Here is a 23,089-nt window from a genome sequence, read left to right as displayed (position 1 = left end):
AATTAGGTCAAGAAAGGATTAAAGAGAAAAAAAACTCCTGTGTTTATGTGATAAAAAGTCACATGATTTTAACGATTTGGATTCTGTTCGGCCAAAGGCATGGGCCGAATAAAAGAAAAAATTATAAGAGAAGAAAGAAAAAGGCAGAGTCTTGGCTGAATCCCGAACTGATTCCAGGATTTGGTGCACCTAATTATTTTTGCTGCATCCAATAAATTTTCAACAAACTTTTATTTTTACATTATCCTTAATAAAAAAAATGTTTTTCATTTCACAGCATTGGTCTAATGCAGTGCTATCCAACTTCTACGGTGCCGAGGGACGGAATTTCTTTAGCATACTTGGTGGAGGGCCGCTAATGGAAGCCAGTTTTGACCACTCCCCTTTTTGAAACCACACCCACTTGAAACCACACCTATTTTATCACAATGGTGGTAGCACAGCAAAATCCCAAATGCTTGGTCCTTACTGTGGGGATATCAACCATCATTCATATATGAAAGAATTATGTCATATTAAGATATACCCTTAAATTCCATATGCCTCTTCCTCTCCTGTGGATAGCAGAGCAACCCCCAGTACATAATTACACACCTTTGGGACCATTTAATGGCTATTTCCAACTGCTAACAAACTCCCACAACAAACCCCTGCCAGGTTCACCTCCCACAAGCAGCATAGGGCAAGCAGAGTATGGCACACACAGGCAGCACTCTGCCTGTCCTATGCTGTCTGTGTGTGCCATACTCTGCCTGTCCTACCCTGCCTGTGTGTGCCATACTCTGCCTTCCCTATGCTGCCTCTGTGTGCCATACTCTGCCTGTGTGTGCCATACTCTGCCTGCCCTACCCTGACTGTGTGTGCCATACTCTGCCTGCCCTACCCTTCCTGTGTGTGCCATCCCCTCCCTGACCTATGCTGCCTGTGTGTGCCATACTCTACCTGCCCTATGCTGGCTGTATGTGCCATACTCTGCCTACAGTACCTATGTTTGAGGTGTGAAGAAGTGAACAATGGGAGTGATTACAGTATGAGCCTGAGGTGTGAACACTGCAGGGGGTGAACAATGCAGGTATTACAAGGTGTGAAAAACACAGGGGATTACATTTTTAAACAATACAGAGGGATTACAGCCTGAATCTGAGGTGAGAACCATGCAGGGGGCCAGTTAATCTCAGTACTGATACCATTTAATGCTTACTCAAAGGTAAGCCATCAAAGCAGCCAGACAGGTGGGGGGGCCACACAGAGGGGGGTCGCGGGCCGCCAGTTGGACAGCACTGGTAATGTATCTTTCTGTGTTACTTATAGGTACATTTAAGAATGCTAATAATTTGATATGTTAGAAATGGGTAAAAATCTATATTTTAGAATTGCTAGATTGGCATTTATTAAGATCATATTTCTTACAGGGACATATGTCATAGTCTGTTTAATCAATGTAAAACAGTTTGAACCATCCTCATTTAAAAAATCTCCAATCAAGTCTGACAATGTCCAGCTGTGTTTTAGAATTACTTGAACGCACAATTTTCTTGAAGTTCCTAAGAGTAATCACAGTGGATGTCTGGAATAAATAATTTGCTGTTATTAATCTTGCAATAAGACCTTAATTTCATAATTGTTGCTAAAATATAAAGCCAGTGCTCTAAAAGTTTATTGATTTCATGTTTAGTTAACAAACTAACAGTGTATTTTGTTTGGAAAGTCCTGAAATATAGTAAAGTATTATTACTGTAAGTTCTTACTAATCCATTCAGCACAACCCCATACCAGACACAGTGCCATAACTGAAAAAACAAAATAAAAAAACATACATGGGTTTAATGCCTGAGCTCCTGGGTATGCTATAATAACTGGTAGGTTTTAACTTTTGTCCCCATATGTAATATAAGGCACTAAGTTTGTCCAGGAGCAGTAACCAATAGCAACCAATAAGGTGTTTGTTTTTAAACAGGTGACCAATAAATGCTACCTGCTGATTGGTTGCTATGGGTATGCTCCTGGGCAAACGTTGTGCCTTTTATTACATAACCCCACTGACCTTTTCCATACTATTCTGAAAACTGCCTGGTATAATTTTGGCCTGTTTCCCATTGCCAGCTTTCTCCATGTTTCTTACTGCTTGGTCCAGAAGACCTGCTGCCCACCAACCGTATGGACCACTATTTAAATCAGGCATTATGTGAAGCATAATTAACATATAATAACAAAGAATGCAGAAATGTAAAATCTATTGTGCTATGTCATCTGGCAGTCAGGCACCTGACAACAGGCAGGGAAAGGGTTAAAGATAGATATTACATATTGCTCTTTTGCACCAGCCAAAAGCCCCTTTACAATTTTTAAAGAAGTGATACCTAATTTTTATAATCGTCCTTGAATTCAAGCTGGAATTACTTTGTTAGCCAATGACCCAGTAGATCTTCGGAAAAAAATGGAACCTACCTTACACCATGTTTACATCAGATCTAATCCTTATTGTAAACTTAAAAATCAGATATACAACAAAGACTTACATCCTCAGTCCTATCAGGAGCAAGGATTTCATATTAATATGCTGTTTTAAATTATGCTTCCAACAAACCCCCAGATTCTCATGTCATTGGTGGCAAACAGATACAAACTCTATTATGGACTTAAGACTGGAATCTTGCTTTCTCCTTATAACATCTAAATAAACCAGACTGATGGAAACAAGCATCAAATTGATGTATCACTGATATTTGGTTCCAACAAGATTGCATAAGATTTACCTTCATTGTGGCCAAGAAGAATCACATATCCATATATATGGTGGAACTGCTCAAAATTAGTACCTTATCGGTCACAAATATTTGATCTTATTAACAAATTTACTAATTGCCTGGTACCTTTCTCAGCTTCCACAGCCCTACTTATTTGGATATGGATTTGCTGAAATACCACCATAAACTTCTAGTTAGTCATATACTAGTAGACTACTGGTAGCCCAACAGTGGAAAAGTGACTCTATCCTGACAGAACTTACAAACTTTCTCAACCTTACAGAAAAATTTGTTCCTGGAGTTCTATAATTCCAGGAACAAAACTCTTCAAGCAAACACCATAATAATTGGTTATTATAGCAGTCTTTACAGGACCAATCCTATAGGGCAGTGCTGTCCAACGTCTGTAGTATCGAGGGCCAGAATGTTTCTGGCCTACATGGTGGGGGGGGGCAAATTGCACTCAGCTTTGGCAACTCCCCATTTTAAACCACACCCATGTTATCAAAACAACTTTTACAACAATACCCACAAAAATAGTGGTAGCACATCACACACAGGCAGGGTAGGGCAGGCGGAGTATTGCACACACAGGGAGCATAGGGCAGGCAGAGTATGGCACAAACAGGCAGTGTAAAACAGGACAGGCAGAGAAAAGAGAAAGACAAGGAAACCTATCAAGACTAATCAAGTAACTGATCACGACCTCTCCAGTTCATTCTGGAGTATGTACTGCACTGTATGTACACAATGCTGGAACTGCTCCTGCAGTCTGTCTGAGATGTGAACAGGTGAACAATGCAGATGCTTACAGTCTGAGTCTGCGGTCTTACAGGTATGGACAATACATGCCCTTACAGGTTTCAACAATGCATGGTGTTAAAGGTGTGAACAATACAGGGGGCAGTTACTCTTAGTATTGATACCATTTTAAGCAGCAAGACAGATGGTGGGCTGCGGGCCACCAATTGAACAGCACTGCAATAGGGTATTTCTCTTCTATATCTTGATTATTCTTTCCTTTTCCTTTTATTTCTGTTTTCATTTTCCTGTATTTCTTTTTTCTCAGCTTTACTGGCCCTTTATTATCTTTTGTCTACTTTTTTCTTTTGTCTATTATTCTTTTTATTTTCATGTTTCCTCTTCTCTTTAAGGCAGCTTAACAAAAGCCATGCTGTAACAAGGTATCAGTATGAAACATTGCATATTATGTACTGTAGATTTTCTTTCTTTTTGCGCTTTGTGAAAAATTATTGATACAAAAATACCCTCAGTCTGTGTGTATGTATGTGAGGCCAGATATGAAAATGGAAGGTTATTTATTCAGTAAGATAAATCTTATTATCATCATCAGCAGCCCTGTATAAGGGATCTACAGTATGTGTAAAGGTGGCTTCCCTTGATGCTTGGAGCTGTGGCAGGCTAGGTTCTGTATGAAGGCCAGTAAGGGTGAGATTTGGAGAAAATATGAACTCACTGTCCTACATGTATTTAAAAATATTACTGACTGACTGATGCACCAATATTTTCTTACACCTGAACTCACGTCATGAGATAAGAATTCCGTGACCAAAGTTTGGACTGTCAAAACAGCCTTGATCATATTTGGACCTTCATGCGGGGCTTCATCTTAAAAACATTGACAACCGCTGTCAAACAAACACACTTTGCCTAGTTTGGCCTCTCATGTAAAGAGCTGGCTGATCCAGTCATTAGCCTGGGACCAATAAGGTAGCTACTTAGTCTAAAAGGATTAAGCAGCCAGGTTTTATTGGCCATTGCATGGCAACTTAACACTACTGTATCTCTGGCTAGAGGGGATTTTAATTACCTGCTCTTTTTGAGCAATACAGAGGTTATTTCACCTCATCCTCATCAGTGTGCAGATTCTGCATTAGTGAAGGCATTATTATTCTATCGAATATATAGAGATGCCAACATTTTGCACTATTGACCAGCTTATTTACAAATCCAGAACTTGGTGCAAAGTGCACTTTTTGGATGCAAATTGGCATTTTCCCCCCAAAATCCTAGCAGCGTTGGAGCTGCTCAAACGCTGAAGGGACAAAATTGAAAGCTTTTATGAGTTTATTTATTTCCAGGTTTATTTGTAGTATTACAAAATAGGGAATACTACTTTTCTAGTTTATATCTTTGGTTCATTAGTAGCATACCTTGAGATTAAAACTGTGTATAAGAATTTAGTGCAAAGCTGTGGTAACCTTACTTTAAATCACAAGACAGTTACATAAAATAGTACATTTGTATCTAGAAAATGATATACAGGTATGGGACCTCTCTTATCCAAACCTGGGGTTTTCCATAGTTTGGAGTATTTCCAAACTACTAAAAAATAATTTAAACATTTAGGGGGGTGATTTATCAACATTTGAGTTAGATTTTTTTCACAATTTAAGTTTTTTTACAAAAAAAAAAACGAATTTGAATTATGGTTGAAAACCTTGAATGTCTGGTATTTATTTATTTTTTTTCAACTTACTTTTTATTAGTTTTTACAATTCATGTAAATCATAATAATTACACTGCTTAATTTATCAATATCTCCAGAGAGAAAAGAAAAACACCATAACTTTACATAACTTTAATTTTCTTTGAAGAATAGATTTGGAGAATGTCTAGTATTTATTAAATGCAAAAAAATGAAAATTCAAAAGTAAAATTTTGCCATCTAAAAGTTTGCGAGTTTCTGTGGAAGTCAATGGGAGTTGTCTTAAGCAAAGTCATATTAAGTCATATTTTCAATTCAAGATATTTGAGTTTTCGCGTTTTATTTGTAAACTCAAAAATTTGAGGTATTGGAGTTTTTTTATTTGAACGATAATAAATAAGCAAACATTGAATAATTGATAAATAAGCCCACAAATAAATAGAATAGGATTGTTTTGCCACCAATAGGGATTACTTGTAGTGTTGGGATCAAGTACAAGTTACTGGTTTATTATTATAGAGAAAAAGGAAATCCTCAAAAAAAAATTTGAATGATTTGATTAAAATGGAGTCTATGAGAAATGGCCTTCCCAAAATGTGGAGCTTTCTGAATAATGCGTTTCTGGATCAGAGATCCTATACCTGTATTAAAATAGTAGTACTATTATAAAAAACCTATGTGAAACAATGATAAACAAATCCTATATGAGTAATGGTGATGTTTTACTTTTTCCTGGGAAAAACAAAGAAAAGTCTCTGTGTCCAAAAAATATACTTGTTATACTTATATAACTGATATAGAAGTTATAAATTACCACAACTATGGATGTAAATTTTAAAAGAGATTATCACTAATGTGCTGTATCACTGTGTTCTATAAGATGAACCATTGTCACAGACTTTATTTTTACAAACTTTGAGTTTGTCAAAGCCCCACAATAAATTCTGTGTGCTATTGTTGTTCCTGAACTCGACAAAGAAAACAAAACTTGGTCACAATAATGGAGACTCCACTCCATTCAAAAATTATTTATAAATGGATAAAGTATCCTGCTGTTACTGATAAGCACAACAGAAAGGACAGAATGTTCTATTGTGCCACATCTGTTGACAGTTCTAATAAGGGTTACATAATAATTTATAATATAAAAGTTACCATTTTGATAGGGCTTGTTGCTCATGTGAGAAACCTAGGGGGAGATTTATCAACATTTGAGTTTGGTATTTTTCACAATATGAGTTTTTTTGCACTAATTCAAATTAGGTTTCAAAAACCTGAATGTCTGGTATTTATTAGTGCAAAAAACTCAAAGACTTGGATGTAAAAACTAGCCATCTGAATGCCTCCGAGTTTCCATAGAAGTCAATGGGAGTTGTCTTAGGCCAAGTCAAGCCATATTTTCAAATTCAAAGTTTTTTTTAGCTTGCAGGCTAGAGTTTTTTTCTTGACCTAGTTTTCCTAATAAATAAGTGAGCACTCGATAAGCTTGTTCGATTTCGAAAAGCAAACTTGAAAATTGATACATAAGCCCACTAATGTTTGTTCTCAGAGGTTTGCTAGATGCAGGATTAGTAGTTTAAAGACATTCAAAACAGCTTTTAGGAAGTGCTAGGTTTTATACTTTCTGAAACGCTTTATAATGTAACCAGTAAATAGCTTACTTGCTGTACATTCCCATACTTTCTATCTTTAGCCACAGGATTTTACCTTAATCACATTCTTGCCTCATGTTTCAAATTTTATTATATTACTTTGATTTCTTAAATATAATGGGAAAATGGGACTAACTGGTTTACATACAATACCTGGCCTATTTATAATTATCTTTGGGATGCCTGCAGTTTTAAAGGATTATAGTTTATTTGCTGTAGATCACTGAGGGAACTAGTAATATTCAGTTAATAGGGAAAAATACTGCCTGAGCAGAACAATTTGACGTAGACTTGCTCTAAAAACCCAAGAGATGCTTAGAAGATAAAGGAATATATAGATGGGGATTTGACCTGCTCCTGTTTTCTGAACTTATGTTTTCCTTGGGGTGCAGTACGTAATGAGCAGATCTGCAACATAAATCCCCTGTCTTGGCACTGTCAGCAGCATTCAAACAGATAAAACTAGGTTTCTATTTGTCTTGGAGGCTTATAATAATAAGTTCTTTGCTTCATAAATTGTAAGGCAAGGCTATATAATCAGGGATGTAAAATGCATCTTAATTACATGATTATTTCAAAGATTTTCTTAAAACAACCCAACATGAACATTGCACTGTTTGATTTCCTTTCCTCAAATGCATGGTACATATAATCTTCGCTAATTTACTTTCTAGCAAGGCAGTTTTTTCAAAACATTTTTACACGCAGAAATTGATTATGTGAAACATTTCAAATGTAAAAGCATATTGAAAATATATGATTTAAGTTAAATTTGTGTATCTGTTTTATTTATGTTCTTTTGTAATGAAGAAAGTAATTCAGTTTGAATTTACTAGAGAGCTAAATGTATTATAACATTTTTTAATGCACTAGGTTTTATACTTTCAAAATGTATTATATCCTAAATAATGTATTATGTAATGTACTGTATTAAAGGAACAGTAACACCAAAAAAGTGAAAGCATAAGTAATTACAGTATAATGCACTGTTGCCCTGCACTGGTACAACTGGTGTGTTTGACTCAGAAAGACTACTATAGTTTATATAAACAAAGCTGCTGTGTAGCCATGGGGGTAGCCATTGAAAGGAGAAAAAGGACAGGTTACTTAGTTTAGCTTATCTGTTATCTATTGTGTAACCTGTGTCTCCTTTTTTCCAGCTTGAATGGCTGCCCCATTTGTGCACAGCAGCTTATTTATATAAACTATAGCAGCATTTCTGTAGCAAACACTCGTTTTACCAGTGCAGGGCTACAGTACATTATGTTTTAATTGTTTTAAGATACTTTTCATTTCCTTTAATGCCCCTGCTATCTTGGTCCTGTGCAGGTTGTCAATAACCTTAGCCCCCAAGTAGGTCCTAAATTCAAATATTTCGTCCAGTGTAAAAAAAAGCAAGGTATTAACCAAGGCCAGTACACTTATATAGGCCTCAGTATATTAAATACACTCATATGACTTCAAAAACGTGAGCTGTTGCAACTGGGCTGATTATTAAAGGAATGCAGTCACGGGAAAAAAACTTTTTTTTTTTTTTTTTTTTAAAAATGCATGAATTTGTGCAGAATTCTGCACTAAAGTTTGTTTTTTTTTGTTTTGTTTTTTTAAAAGAGAAAAAATTTTTTATAATTAATTTTAAAATTTGACATGGTCCTAGCCATTTCCTTATTTTTTAGGTGGCCACAGCCATGCTGTGATAGTCTTCAGTCTCTCTTTACTGCTGTACTGTAAGTTGGAACAATATCACCCCCCATCCTTCAAGTAGCCGATCAGCAGAACAATGGACAGGTAACAAGTTAAGGTAAGCTCCCTGACACCTCTGCCAAAGGATTCAGTTGCCTGAACTAATTGTACCTGCAAGGGATAATAGCACTGCTGGATAGAGATGTAGCGAACTGTTCGCCGGCGAACTAATTCGCGCGAACATCGGGTGTTCACGAACGCGTAAATTCGCGAACTTTTGGCGAAGTTCCCCATTTTGGGTTCGCCGCTTTTTTTTTTTGCGCCGCGTTTTTTTGCCTCGGTTTTTTCCGCCGCGTTTTTTTGCTTCGGTTTTTCGCCTTTGGCGTTATTTTTTGGCGTTTTTTTTTTGGAGTTATTTTTTGGCGTTTTTTTTTTTTGGCGTTTTTTTTACAAAGTATTTTTCAGAGAAATTTTTGCTTGATCCCCCTCCTGCATGCCACTGTCCAGGTCGTGGCACCCTTTAAATAACTTTATAATCAGTTTTCTGGCCAGAAATGGCTTTTCTAGGTTTTAAAGTTCGCCTTCCCATTGAAGTCTATGGGGTTCGCAAAGTTCGCAAATATTCGTGAGTTTTGCCGAAAGTCCGCGAACGGGTCCGCGAACATTTTAGGCGATGTTCGCTACATCCCTACTGCTGGAATTGTCCTGAATTTTAGTGAGTAAACAGGCAAAACTGCCTATACTGCCTCCCAATAATTTATGGTGATTTCAGGCCTTTCTCTACAGCTTCTGTCCCATGTGCTATTAACCTCAATTAGCTTGTACCTGAGTTACACTTGTAAATAATGGTACATTGACTTCTATGAACAATATCTCCAGATCCTAAATATTATACAGTGGGGACAGAAGCAGTGAGAACGTTAGCTCTGAATACATTAAATACAATGAGAGACAATGATTTATGACACCCCAGACTCCTTTACACTTTCAAAAAGCAGGTTTCCTGAAGGCTAGCAGTGATTTTAGCATTAATAAATTAAGAAATTCTTTCCATTACTAAACTTGCCACTTAGTGGTAGAGAATAGCACCCAGTCAGGAGAAATCCTGTTTGTTATAATGCGACTAGAATTGTATTGACAGTACATTGAGTAGGCGAAACAACGGGTATCTTCTTAGCAAAAATTTCAAAAGAAGTAACCAGCAGAGGGGTAAATTATGAAATTTCACAGCCAGAGTCCAAGAAAACGAAAAAATATTTAATATGTCTCCTGAAACTGTGAAGGGTACAAAACCATATGTTCTTACACAAGGTTAAAACCAAAGGGGAACCAGTGCCACTTCAACCACCATCCCTCATGCTTCCAGAGTTAGCTTTCTTCCAAATGGCAATATGGATCTCTGAACCATTTCTGAAGTTAGATAAAAATGACATGAACACAAAGATGAACCTCAATCCCAGTTTTAGCGGCACTTTCGCCACCATTCTTTGTGCTCTGAGCATGACCATGGTGTAATTAAAGGGTTTGTTCATCTTTAAATGATCTTTTAGTATAATATAAATATTGTTATTTTGAGACAATTCAACCCTTTATGTGCCAGCAGATTTAACATTTTATTTGCACTGTGCAAGTGTCAGACTTTTTTTTTTTTTTACCTAAGAAAACTATACATCATTTTTTGTTTTTGTGGGATATATAGGGATTAATACCGGAAACACATTTTATTTATTGGAAGCCTACTTCCAAGTCAGTTTTACTGCCACACTTTCCCAAACACTGTTTCCTCCGGGCATAGTCATAAGCCCCTTGGCATTCTCTCTTTGTCTCAGGCTCCACAGACCCCTTGGATCTCTCTCAGGCTTCCCCTCACACACTGGGAACACCCAGAACCACCCAGTCTCAGATGCTTGAAAAAGCCAGAACTGTGTTTTTCCTCCTGACACACAAGAGAGATCCCAAGTACTGGAGCACACCCCTTTTACCTCTACAGGCAACTGCTCTCTCAGCTGCCACATAATTACCTGACCGAGAGGGAATATTAACCCTATCTGAACTAGGTATCTCCCTGCAGCCCATGAATCTTAAATTTACACTTTCCTGTACATTTTTAGGCCAGACAGATGTATTTTCTAAACGCAGTGTCATACTATTTATTAATGCGTTTTAATGTTATTAATAATCACAGGAATTCATTTGATAGTTATTAGATATTGAGTGTGACAAAAATAGAAAATATTTGCAGGAATCCCTTTGTTAATTAAAGGAACAGTAACACCAAAAAATGTATATATTTTAAAGAAATTAAACTATAATGTATTGCTGCCCTGCACTGGTAAAAATTGTATGTTTGCTTCAGAAACATTACTAGAGTTTATATAAACCCTGGTGTGTATCCATGGGGGCAGCCATTCAAAAGAAGAAAAGGCACATGTTATATAGCAGCTAACAGATAAACCCAGTAGAATACAATGGTGTCTTATCTATTATTTGCTATGTAACCTGTGCCTTTTCTCCTTTTTCCCAGCTTGAATGGCTGCCCCCATGGCTACACAGCAGCTTATTTATATAAACTATAGTAGTGTTCCTGAAGCAAACACCCCAGTTTTACCAGTGCAGGGCAACAGTATGTTATATTTCAACTACTTTAAAACACTTTCATTTTTTGGTGTTACTGTTCCTTTAAGATTTGATATAAGAGTGGTTGAAAGGTTAGTGCTGCTTACTTGCGGTGCTGGAGTTCTAGGTTTAAATTCAGCCAGGGCACTACTGTATCTTCAAGGAGTTTGTATGTTCTCCCAATGTTTGCACAGGGTACTTTGGTTTCTTCCCACATTCCAAAGACAGACAGATTAATTGACTTCTGATAAAACTGATCATAGTGTGATTGTAAATATCTATAGCAAATACCACAGGGACAGGGGCTAATGTTAAAAAGAAAACCCCCTGAAAACACTGGGAACCTTATTGTGTACTCTCAAAGATACATAAATCAAAACATACATATTTATGTATTATACATCTGTTTATGTGTAAGAGCAAAAGCAACCAATAGACAAACATTTTAAGCAAGATGGCCATTTGGTAAATACAAAGGCTTATATTGCAAATGGCAAACATACTGACTGAATCTTAAATATGAATATGTATCACCTTCTATTCCAATGTAATTATTTCCTAACCCCGCCTTTATCTGTTTTAAAACAGCACAAATTTGTTAAACACATTGAAGCCAATGGAAGTTTTTTCAATGTGGCTTTTTTTGGTGTGACTATTTTTTCATGGCAGCATTTTCCCATTCAAAATATATTGGAGTCTATGGGTGTTTTTTCGAAGTGACTTTTTTTTTTTGCAGTTACTTTTTCTGAATAGAATACATTGAAGTCTATGGGTGTTTTGTTTACTGTAAAACATTTTGCAGCAAAATTTTGCTACAAAACCATATTTGGCAACACAAGTTTTAAGAAACCATGCCGACAGAATCTGCTCACTGGATATTGCCCACAGCAGCCTAATATTAGCTTTCTCAGTGTGTATGAGGAAAAGCCTTATTTATTATTCTGATAATTGCAATTTTTAGTATAGGGTCTATTATCCAGAATTCTTAGGGCCTGAGGTTTACCATATGAAGGATCATTCTGTAATTTGGATCACCATACCTTAAATACTTAAAACATTATATAAACCCAATAGGATTGTTTTGCCACCAATATGGATTCGTTAAGCTTACTTACCAATCAAGTACAAGGCTCTGTTTTATTATTACAGAGAAAAAATAAATAATTTTTAAAAGTTAAATTTATTTACTTAAAAAGGCCTTCCAGGAATTCAGAGCTTTCTGGATAACAGGTTTCCAGATAGGGGATTCTGTACCTCTTTGTGAAATGTGTTACATAATGCACAGTGTGTATTCCACCAAAATTCTGCTCTGCAATGTATCTGTGTAATTTTCAGTATGTAGATCAAAATTAGGTTTAAATCCCAGTTTAAGAAATCAAATAAAGGTCCCCATACAAGCGAGCGGATCTTCCCCCGATATCCCCACCTATGGGTGGGCGATATCGGGGAGCTTTAAGTTAAAAAAAAAAAATAATCCGATTGTTTGGTTGGTCGGTTCAGGGACCGCATCAACTAGCCGATGTGGCCCCCGATCAGACTGAAGCTTTTAACCTGGCCGATCGATATCTGGCCAATTTCAGGCCAGATATTGGTCGGCCAGCCCACTCGTTTCTGCCCCTACACGAGCAGATAAGCTGCCGAGTCGGTTCAAGGGACCGATATCGGCAGCTTCTATCGGCCCGTGTATGGGGGCCTTAAGTCACGTAGCACTAAGCACCACTAAGCACAGAACGCTATTAAAATCATACATTTAATTAACTAAGATAACATTTCACTTTAAAAAAATTTAATATTTTATTATGCTTTATCTAATGTGAAGTAATGTTAGAATAAAGAGTCACATATAAACCAGTTGATGTTTTAGTGTCACTGGCATCTCATTTTTAAAAACCCCAGAAATATCATAAATGGGTCATTATGTTGTCGAATTAAGTCTGCTCACTGGAGCAACGTTCCCAACAAGTAAAAGCTCAAGGATAACTGAAATTCCAGAATATGAAAAGCATTCAGTTATAGCTGTACAGGTTCCTGCTTTTGGACATAACATCTGCTAAGTAAAAAGACTCCACCTGCATTCTCAGCAGATCCTGTAACCAGCTCATCAGTCTTGTGTAATGAAGCACACCCAACTCAGAATGAAATATGTAGGTGAAGCACTCCCCGTTGCTTTCTAATGTTTAAAAACATACACACTAACAATGGCTACTAAACCAGAAAGCAAATCACTGTGGCACATAACCACAATTATCTCTCTGTTGGTCATGTCAAGCTTTTATTTTCTCTGTAAATTAGCATTCCTATTTGCATTAATGTGGTATAAGAAAGCTCTGTCATGAAAGTATTCTTCCCCACTAGATTAGCTTACTGTCAGTAATCTTGTTTAATGCCTGTAATGTCTTTTGTTCGTTTAAGTGTTTACATGTATTTATTTTTTTCTGCCAAATAATCAAGCAGCTTCAGCACTTAAAGGATTTGAATAAAATTCTGAGGGTTGTCACAGCAACTGTTCAGGAGTGGGCAGAAAGATCTTTGTCATTTTTATTACTGCATGATTAAAACTGAATCTTCTAATTCTGCTTCTCTAATATCCTTTATCAGCTGTACATATGCAAAGCACATTTCAAGGCAGCTATACATTATTTGAATATGAAATTGTAAAATAACTGTCCCATGCTCTTGTCTAACCACAAATGTTTATAAAAAAACCCCCACATTTTTATGATATATTCCCATTATGTTAATTGATAGTTAATTTTCCTTGCCATTTATTATTGGCAAATAAATAGTTATGTAGAGGGCCCAAAGGGATAATTGGCACCATGGCTCTGGAAGTCCTGAGTCTGTAATCTATACCTATTGGCTCAGTTGCTATTCATACTTCATATAATGGGTGTGAGCACATACAGTAACTCTTCCTCTGTGGTCCCCAATCAGTACCTGATGTGATGGAAATTACCCCATTTTGTTATTAGTGTGTTCAATAAATTATCTTGTCTGTATAAGAAACACTGATGCCTAATTCTCGAAAACTTTCTTGCAAACACCTAGCAAAGGACCCAGCTAAGACAGAGGGTGGCAAGGTAACAGTGTTATACTTGTTTAGTTAAAAATTAGGAACGTCAATTGCTTTTTCTTGAAAGCATGTATAGCAATGCTTTGCTGAGTCCTCAACAAACAGGAGATTAACATATTGATGTAAATGACTGCCTCTTACACTGTTTGCATGCTCTGTTGAATGACAGTCTTGAGATAGGCCTTCATGGAGGGAAATAATTGATCTGTGCTGATTGAAAGCCTGTATCAGTACTGCAGATAATAAAAGATTCTACGCTGTACATATGCAAAAGTAAGTATCTTTATATATTTTATAATCCACATTGTCTAACAGGGCCTGCTTTCTAGATAAGGGTTCTTTCTGTAATTTAGATCACCTTACCTTAAGTTTTCATAAAAAACAAAAAAGGTTTGTTTTGCCATTAGTATGAATGTATGCAGCTTAATTACCAGCCCTTGTATAGTATACGGAACTATATTATTATTCAAGAAAAAAAGGGAAAACATAAATAAAAAATAATAATTAGATAATAATAGATAATAGAATTCGATTCTAAGGGAAATGGCCTTCACATGTTAAGGAGCTTTCTAAATAGCAGGTTTCTGGATAGCAGATTATTTTATTACCTTCTAAACCACAGAGAAGATAAATATAAAATGCCCCCCTCCCCCTATCTTTCATGTGCTTATAACTTGCATCCTTGCAAACTGAATATTAAACTCCCCCCTTAAAAGTCCAAGCAGGATATATAGAACAAATGCAACACCGTCTGTGTTTTTTGTGATTGCATTCTTCTGCATTTGTATATAGATAGATAATTACAGGAAACTACAATTAAGAAATCAACATTTATAGCATACAGTATAAAAAAGAGACCCAGCAACATGTACACAATATAGCTTTCAGGTATCCCCTATAGCAAGCACCTGACCATAAATCTATAAAAACAAAAGTGTACCGCTCCTACCATATTTTGTAGGAGTTCCTTCTTCATTTCTTTTTCATTGAATCACTGTATGGAAGCTTGATAGTCTAGTAACTACAACTTATACAACAAATCAACAAACAGGATATAGGGAAGTACTGTATGCATACAGTGTGGTTGGAGGGTCAGCTGAAAAATAAAGACTCCAAAAGCCTATACTTTAACTTCTATTTTCTGTCTTTGTGGCATGGCGAGGAGTCATTTAATTAGTTGTTGATACATCATTTCCTATTTTAATATTTCCTCCCTTTTCTGCTGTATCAAATCTATAGCCACCAAAATTGAATTGACAGTGCATTCAGGGCATGAAAGGAATTGTACCATAACAAAGGTGAAATGCTTTATCATCTTCCTCTATTATTGGCAATTGCTAAAATAAGAAAACACAGCAATACCCTTTTAGATTGTGTCTTATTTAAACAATTGTTCTGTTTTGATTTGTGTAATAAAACATTACACTGTAATTGACTTTAAAGAGATACTGACACCAGAAATTAAACCCCGTTTTTACAACTGTCATAACACTTTGCATGTTCTTTACAACTTTGACATAAATGTATTTTTTCAATGCTATTCTGATCCCCCATTTTCCACTATAAGGGGTTGCCATATTTGTGGGACAGGACTCCGTTAGCATTAGACGCTATAACTGACAGGTTAAGAAGGGAAAGGTAGATTGGCAAAAGAGTTAAGTTTGGGAACAAGTAACACTTACTTACAGAAGTAGCCCTATCAGGAAAGACCTATAGGTAATTTTTTATGTACATTCATATTTTGAAGAGTAGTAGTGTCTGTATCACTTTAACTAAGCTGAAATTCAGCTTACCATAATTAGTTTAAAGGAGAAGGAAAGGCAAAAAACCCTGGCACCCCACAGTGACTTTAATCACTTACCTTTTACCTTGGGCCAGCGCTTGCACAGAAGAGTGAATAAGCCAACTTTTTTGTTAGGGCAGTGGCACACGGGGAGATTAATCTCCCCACAATGCCATTCCACCAGCAAGAATGTAAATCGCTGGTGGGATGGCATACGCGTAAGTACAATTTCCCTAAGTTGCCTCTCATGGAATCTTCGGGGGACTTCGGGAAATAGTAGCGATGCGTATGCCATCCCACTAGCGATTTACATTCTTGCCGTTGGGATGGCATTGCGGGGTGGTTAGTCACCCGTGATAACAAAGATTTGTCGCAGGCCACTGCCTTTAAAGTTCGGCTTTTCACCCTACTGCGCATGCACAAGTGCGCAAAGACAGAAGCAGGAAGAGGAGACGCTCACTTGCAGGGACCCCAGGCCGGTGCTGTTTAATTCTCACAGGAGCACCAGCCCGGGGTGAAAGGTAAGCAATTACTGGGGGGTGCCTAACATTTTGAACCTTTCCTTCTCCGTTAACAATCACATCATTTTAGTAGCCTTAGGGGCATACTATGCCACATTAGGGTAACCCCTTTTCTACAAAAAATCATGTCAAAATGTATTTAAGATTATAAAGCTATTAAAGTATTTTAATACTAAAAGAATGTACCGGTATGGGACCAGTTATCCAGAATGCTCGGGACCTGGGGTTTCTTTCTGGGGGCATCTTTCTGTAATTTGGATCTTCATAACCTTTGGTCTGCTAAAAATCATTTCAATATTGAATAAACCCAATAGGATTGTTTCGCCTCCAATAAAGATTAATTATAACAACAATTATAACAAGTACAAGGTACAGTTTTATTATTGCAGAGAAAAAGGAAATCATTTTTAAAAATGTGAATTATTTGATTAAAATGGAATCTATGGGAAATGGCCTTTCCGTAATTCGTAACTTTCTGGATAATAGGTTTCCGGTTAAGGGGTCCGATACCTGTACAATTATTATTGAACACAAACAATTTGTATGTGAAATGCTGCACATAAATGCAAAATGTGTATAAATATAAATGAACACCTGCCTTTTTAAACTTGAATACCAGGAGAGAAATGAGCTAGTAGGTTTCATCATAACCATTTCCCTCCAGACAAGCCTCCTCAATCTTTCACTGCACAGGAAGCTATATTTATTCTCTGGTGCAATGTATCTCTTCTCAATGCTGTGACTCCCAAAAGACCTCAAGGTTCAATTACAGCTGCAGATATAATCAATACTGATTTAAACTCTACAAACACAACAATAAATTCCGCAGCTTGTGTTAGCAGTCAGCATACACTCCACAGAATTTCTCGATAGAGCTACTGTATATCTCTGATGTAACTCAGTGATATGGCTTCCTGGGCTATGGTTTCTTTAAAGTATGGGAAGATTGGATGCAGTTCAAAATGCGTGATTTTATCCTTCAGCACAAGTTTCATCCTGAAATGAAACGAGGATTTTATTGTAGATGTGGTTGATTATTTTGAGAGAGACATAAATTGTTAAGTACTTTGTGAAACCAGTGCATGGAATATAGTAAACATGTTTATGTAAAATATTAAATGCCATATCCTCTTTACAGGAAGAGCCACGGTTTATAAGATAAGCAAATGTGATTTTTTTTAAAGGCCTGTAACATATATATACTGTATATATAATGACTCAGTCTAGGGGGGCACATTTACTAATCCACGAACGTCCGAAAAGCGTCCAAATGCGTTTTTTTCGTAATGATCGGTATTTTGCGACTTTTTCGCGAATTGTCGCAAATTTTTCAAGCGCTCAATACGAAAAAGTCGCGACAATTCGCAAAAGCCGTAATGGCTATGAAAAAGTTGTGACAATTCGCGAAAGCCGTAATGGCTATGAAAAAGTCGCGACAATTCACGAAAGTCATAATGGCTATGAAAAAGTCACGACAATTCACGAAAGTCATAATGGCTATGATAGCCATCATAATGGCTATGATGGCATCTCATCTCCCACATGTCATAAGGGACAAGGGTAAAACATCCTTAATAGTTATAACAGGGTTCTTTTAAACAGTTTGATGCCCAATATACATTGAATTTCCAAAATATCAAAATATGTTGAGACCCCAAAATGAAAATAATGTGTATGAATTTGAATGGCTGACATTCTGGCTTCTGCAAATTAAGCACCATGCAAAAACCCCCTAACAGTAAGAAGAACCCAGAAAAACAATATTTCACACATTAAACATTCCACTGAATCTAAAATGGACAAATATTACATTATTTTTACAAAAAATTAATGATAGTAATATAAATTAAAATTCATTTTAATAAGTCAAATACAATACAGAATTCAATAAAGCCACTAAAATCAGTAAGTAAAAAATACATTTGTTTTTACAAAGTAATTGTAACCCCTATTTGGCTGTGAAAACAGGCAACACCAGCTAGATTGGCTTTAGAGCATGGGGTACATAGGACTCTTCACACCAGATGGGCTTTCGCTATGTGAAAATATTCATGGGGTGTAGTGCAACTACAACTCACTTAGGCTGTGTGCAAAGTAATATAAAGAATGGACGCAAGAAGGTTCTTTGCGGTGAAAACATAAACAAACTTGTTTATTGTCCAAGACAATTAGTCCACAGGGTTATGGCAACACTCACACAGAGGAGACAGCAGTTAGAAGCACTGAGGATAGAAAGAGATGGTGTCCACCGGTTTATCCCACCTCTACAGAGTCTGGGCAGAGAAAAGATAACCAAATAGCCCGGAACCAAAATGGAGAGTAGCCCAGACAAATACCTCAGGTCCTCAGGATGTATACCTTAGCTGCTAAGGATCCCAAACAGCCAACTATGGATCAGGGATAGGAACTAACCTGATTCCTGCATCTTAACCGTGGTCCTGCACTAAGGTAACAGTGCTTGTGAGGAAGAGTTCCCCCAGCTAAACTCTCCTGGTTGGAGCGAGAAACTGCTCTTTCTATCTGATCTCACTGTCTCACTTTCCAAGAAAGTGCTCTTAGGATGTTCTTCTACTTCTACTGTTCTACTCTTCTAGCTATTCCTCGTTCATGGGGCGACTTGGTTCAGATGGTTCTCCAGGGTATTATAGCTTACTGGGGCCCTGTTGATCCCAGGCTCAGTGGAACTTCCACCTGAGTCACAAGATGGAGCCAAAGAAGATCAACCCCTTTGCTAAGCACAATATTAGAGTGCCAAGGGAGTGGTCAACCTAAGAACCATTAAGGTACAGAATGCAAATGGTAAACTAGATACATGGGTATTTGCCCAGTAACAGGATATAGAAGGAAATGGTAGGGTTTAAAGCCATAGGGGCATATTAACCCTATGGGTCCCTACATAATATAACTGAGCAGAATTGCAGTTTTAATAGTTTTGCTGTGCTATGGAAGTTTTACCTGTTTCACCTGTTAAAGGAACAGTAACACCAAAAAATGAAAGTGTATAAAAGTAACTAAAATATAATGTGCTGCTGCCCTGCACTGGTAAAAGTTGTGTGTTTACTTCAGAAAGTCTACTATAATTTATATAAACAAGCTGCTATGTAGCCATGGAGGCAGCCATTCAAAGGAGAAAAGGCACAGGCACATAGCAGTTAACAGATAAAACACTATTGTATTCTACAGAACTTATCTGTTATCTGCTATGTAACCTGTGCCTTTTCTCCTTTTTTCCAGCTTTAATGGCTGCCCCCGTGGCTACACAGCAGCTTATTATATAAATTATAGTAGTGTTACTGTAGCAAACACACCAGTGTGTATAATGCACTGTGCAGGGCAACAGTGCATTATATTTTTATTACTTTAAAGCTCTTTCATTTTTTGGTGTTACTGTTCCTTTAAGACCTGGAGCTGTGATTATATCTTTACCTTTGTTCACCTTTACATTCAACTTTCAACTTAAATTGTTATGTAGTGATATTGTGACATAATTTGCAATTAGAATCCATTTTTCTTATAGTTTTGTTTTATTTAACTTATATTAGCAGCTCCCCAGTGTGGGATTTCTACAGTTATCTGGTAATTAAAGTCCTATTTACACTAGCAACCAGGCAGTGATTTACTTGATGATGAACACAAGAGGGTATGAATAAAAAGACTGCAATATGCAAATTCATATATGTTTATGCAAATTCATAAATGTTATAGACTTGAAGTACTATAGGGAAATAATATTTTTCCATTTCAATGGGTATTTTTACAGAGACTTCTGATTGCTGTCAAGTCTATCATGTACTTCACTAATAGCTAAGGGGTTAAAAGTTCTTTATTTGGAAGCAAAAAAGATGCTAAACAATGGCAGGACCATAACAGATGCAGCACAGATCCAGGGACCGAGCACACTATTCACCATATATCTGGTACATTAGGAAACATCCTATGTAGCTCTAAAGCAGGGATCCCCAACCTTTTTTATTCATGAGCCACACTCAGATGTAAAAGTGGTAATTGGTTAGCCACACAAGCATGAAAAAAGTTCTTTGGTGATACCAAATAAGGTCTGTGATTGGTTATTTGATAGCCCCATGTGGCCTACAATTATGTAGGAGGCTCTGCTTGGAGTAAAATTGTGTAAGATTGTGTGCTTCTAAAACTTGCCTACAAGCCAGAAATGTAAAAATAGGCACCTACTTGAGGTCACTGGAAGCAACATCAAGGGGGATGGGAAGCAACATGTTTCTCACAAACCACTGGTTGGGGATCACTCGTCTACAGGTTAATTATACCAGCACATCAAAATGTGTATACATTTTCTTCTTATCTAACACAGGTGACTATCTTCTGAACATCGCTCCATATAATTTCCTGCAAATCCATCTCCTTGTCCAGGTCCCTCTCTCATTAAAGCATATATTTATGTTTAGGAAATAAACTTTAGGCAGACAGAGAGAATGTTATAAATGTTACCTCTTTGAGGCCAGCTTTCAAAGGCTAATTGCTCAAAAGGGGGTAAGGTAGAATGGTGTTGCACCTGCAGAAATGGCTTACTTGGATGTATTCGCAAGGCTGGATTATTATATTACAAATGTACATATATAAATTCTATGTAATCACTAACATGTATATGAGCTTTATACTAGGGATGCACCAAATCCATTTTGGGTTTCGGACAAGATTCAACCTTTTTCAGCAGGATTCAGATTCGGCTGAATCCACACTCCTGAGTAGTGATGGGCGAAATGTTTCGCCAGGCATGGATTCGTGGCGAATTTTCGTGTTTCACCATTGATGGATTGTTTCGCGAAACGGATGAAAAAATTCACAGTGGAAAAATTCGCCACACGTCCAAAAATTGTTGCCGGCGTCAAAAAAGAATGGTCGCGGGTGACAAAATCATAGCCGCGGGCGACGAAACAATAGCCGCGCGAAAAAATAATAGCCGCGGGCGACAATTTTTTTTTGTCGCACAACATTTTCTCCGTTTCGCGAATTTTTCGCCGTTTTGTGGATCTTTTGAAAGATTTGCGAATTTTTCGGCGAAGCGAAACGGAACAGATTCGCTCATCACTACTCCTGAGCAAACAGAATCCGAATATGTGACTTTTTGTCACATATACACAGAAGTTGAACATTTCTCATTGCCACGCAGTTCTCTTTAAACCTTCTGTATCGTAATTTGTATTTGGTTCAGTATTCGGTTCGGCCGAATCCTTCATAAAAGATTCAGCCGAATCCGAAAATAGTGGATACTAGATTTCAATAAAAGATATTGGTATACAGTGACCCAAACAGCTTCGCTATTGATCAAGCTCATATGTATTTTGCCATGTTGGTATATATAGATAGGTCAGTATGGGTTTATGTATGTGAGTGTATAGATAGGCCAGTATGGGTCTGTATGTGAGTGTATAGATAGGTCAGTATGGTTCTGTATGTGAGTGTATAGATAGGTCAGTATGGTTCTGTATGTGAGTGTATAGATAGGCCAGTATGGGTCTGTATGTGAGTGTATAGATAGGTCAGTATGGGTCTGTATGTGAGTGTATAGATAGGTCAGTATGGGTCTGTATGTGAGTGTATAGATAGGTCAGTATGGGTCTGTATGTGAGTGTATAGATAGGTCAGTATGGGTTTATGTATGTGAGTGTATAGATAGGCCAGTATGGGTCTGTATGTGAGTGTATAGATAGGTCAGTATGGGTCTGTATGTGAGTGTATAGATAGGTCAGTATGGTTCTGTATGTGAGTGGATAGATAGGTCAGTATGGTTCTGTATGTGAGTGTATAGATAGGTCAGTATGGGTCTGTATGTGAGTGTATAGATAAGTCAGTATGGGTCTGTATGTGAGTGCATAGATAGGTCAGTATGGGTTTATGTATGTGAGTGCATAGATAGGTCAGTATGGGTCTGTATGTGAGTGCATAGATAGGTCAGTATGGTTTATGTATGTGAGTGCATAGATAGGTCAGTGTATGTTTATGTGTGTGTCAGGTTCACTTGGAAGGGTTGAACTTGATGGTCTTTTTTTAACCCTATGGAACTATCAGAATGTATTAAGGAAATCTGATCTAATATGCAGACCGTTATAGTTACTACTATAAATACAAACTTATACCGGTATACACGCGTTTGTTAATAATGCTATATAATATTAACAAACAATAATATGGAAACAATACAATGTTTCCAAATTCTAATATGGAGTTCTAAGTGAAAAAAAAAGTTTTTTTTAAAACCTATGCTATTATATGGGCTAAAAAAAAAATACATTTTCTTGTTACAAAATCCTAATTTAAGTGACTCAAATGAAGTGTTCCCTAAAAGAAAACACACAATATTGTTTTTATTTTCAGGGCTACATTTATCTTTGGGTCATTCCTTTTTGATTAATTTAATGCAGAAATTATCAGCTAATATGAGTTGCAGATTATCTTACATTTTATGCCAGTTGTGTTTCTGTGTCCCTTCTAAAAGCACAGTAGAACACAAAATGGCAGTTGCACATGCTCATTTAAATCCTGCAGCATTTGCTTCTGCATTCAGCATATACTTCAGTGAATTATGATA

This window comes from Xenopus tropicalis, chromosome 7, assembly GCF_000004195.4.
Source record: "Xenopus tropicalis strain Nigerian chromosome 7, UCB_Xtro_10.0, whole genome shotgun sequence".
NCBI classification, from domain to species: Eukaryota; Metazoa; Chordata; class Amphibia; order Anura; family Pipidae; genus Xenopus; species Xenopus tropicalis.
The sequence above is the reverse complement of the archived record's forward strand: the minus strand, read 5'-3'. Positions refer to the sequence as shown.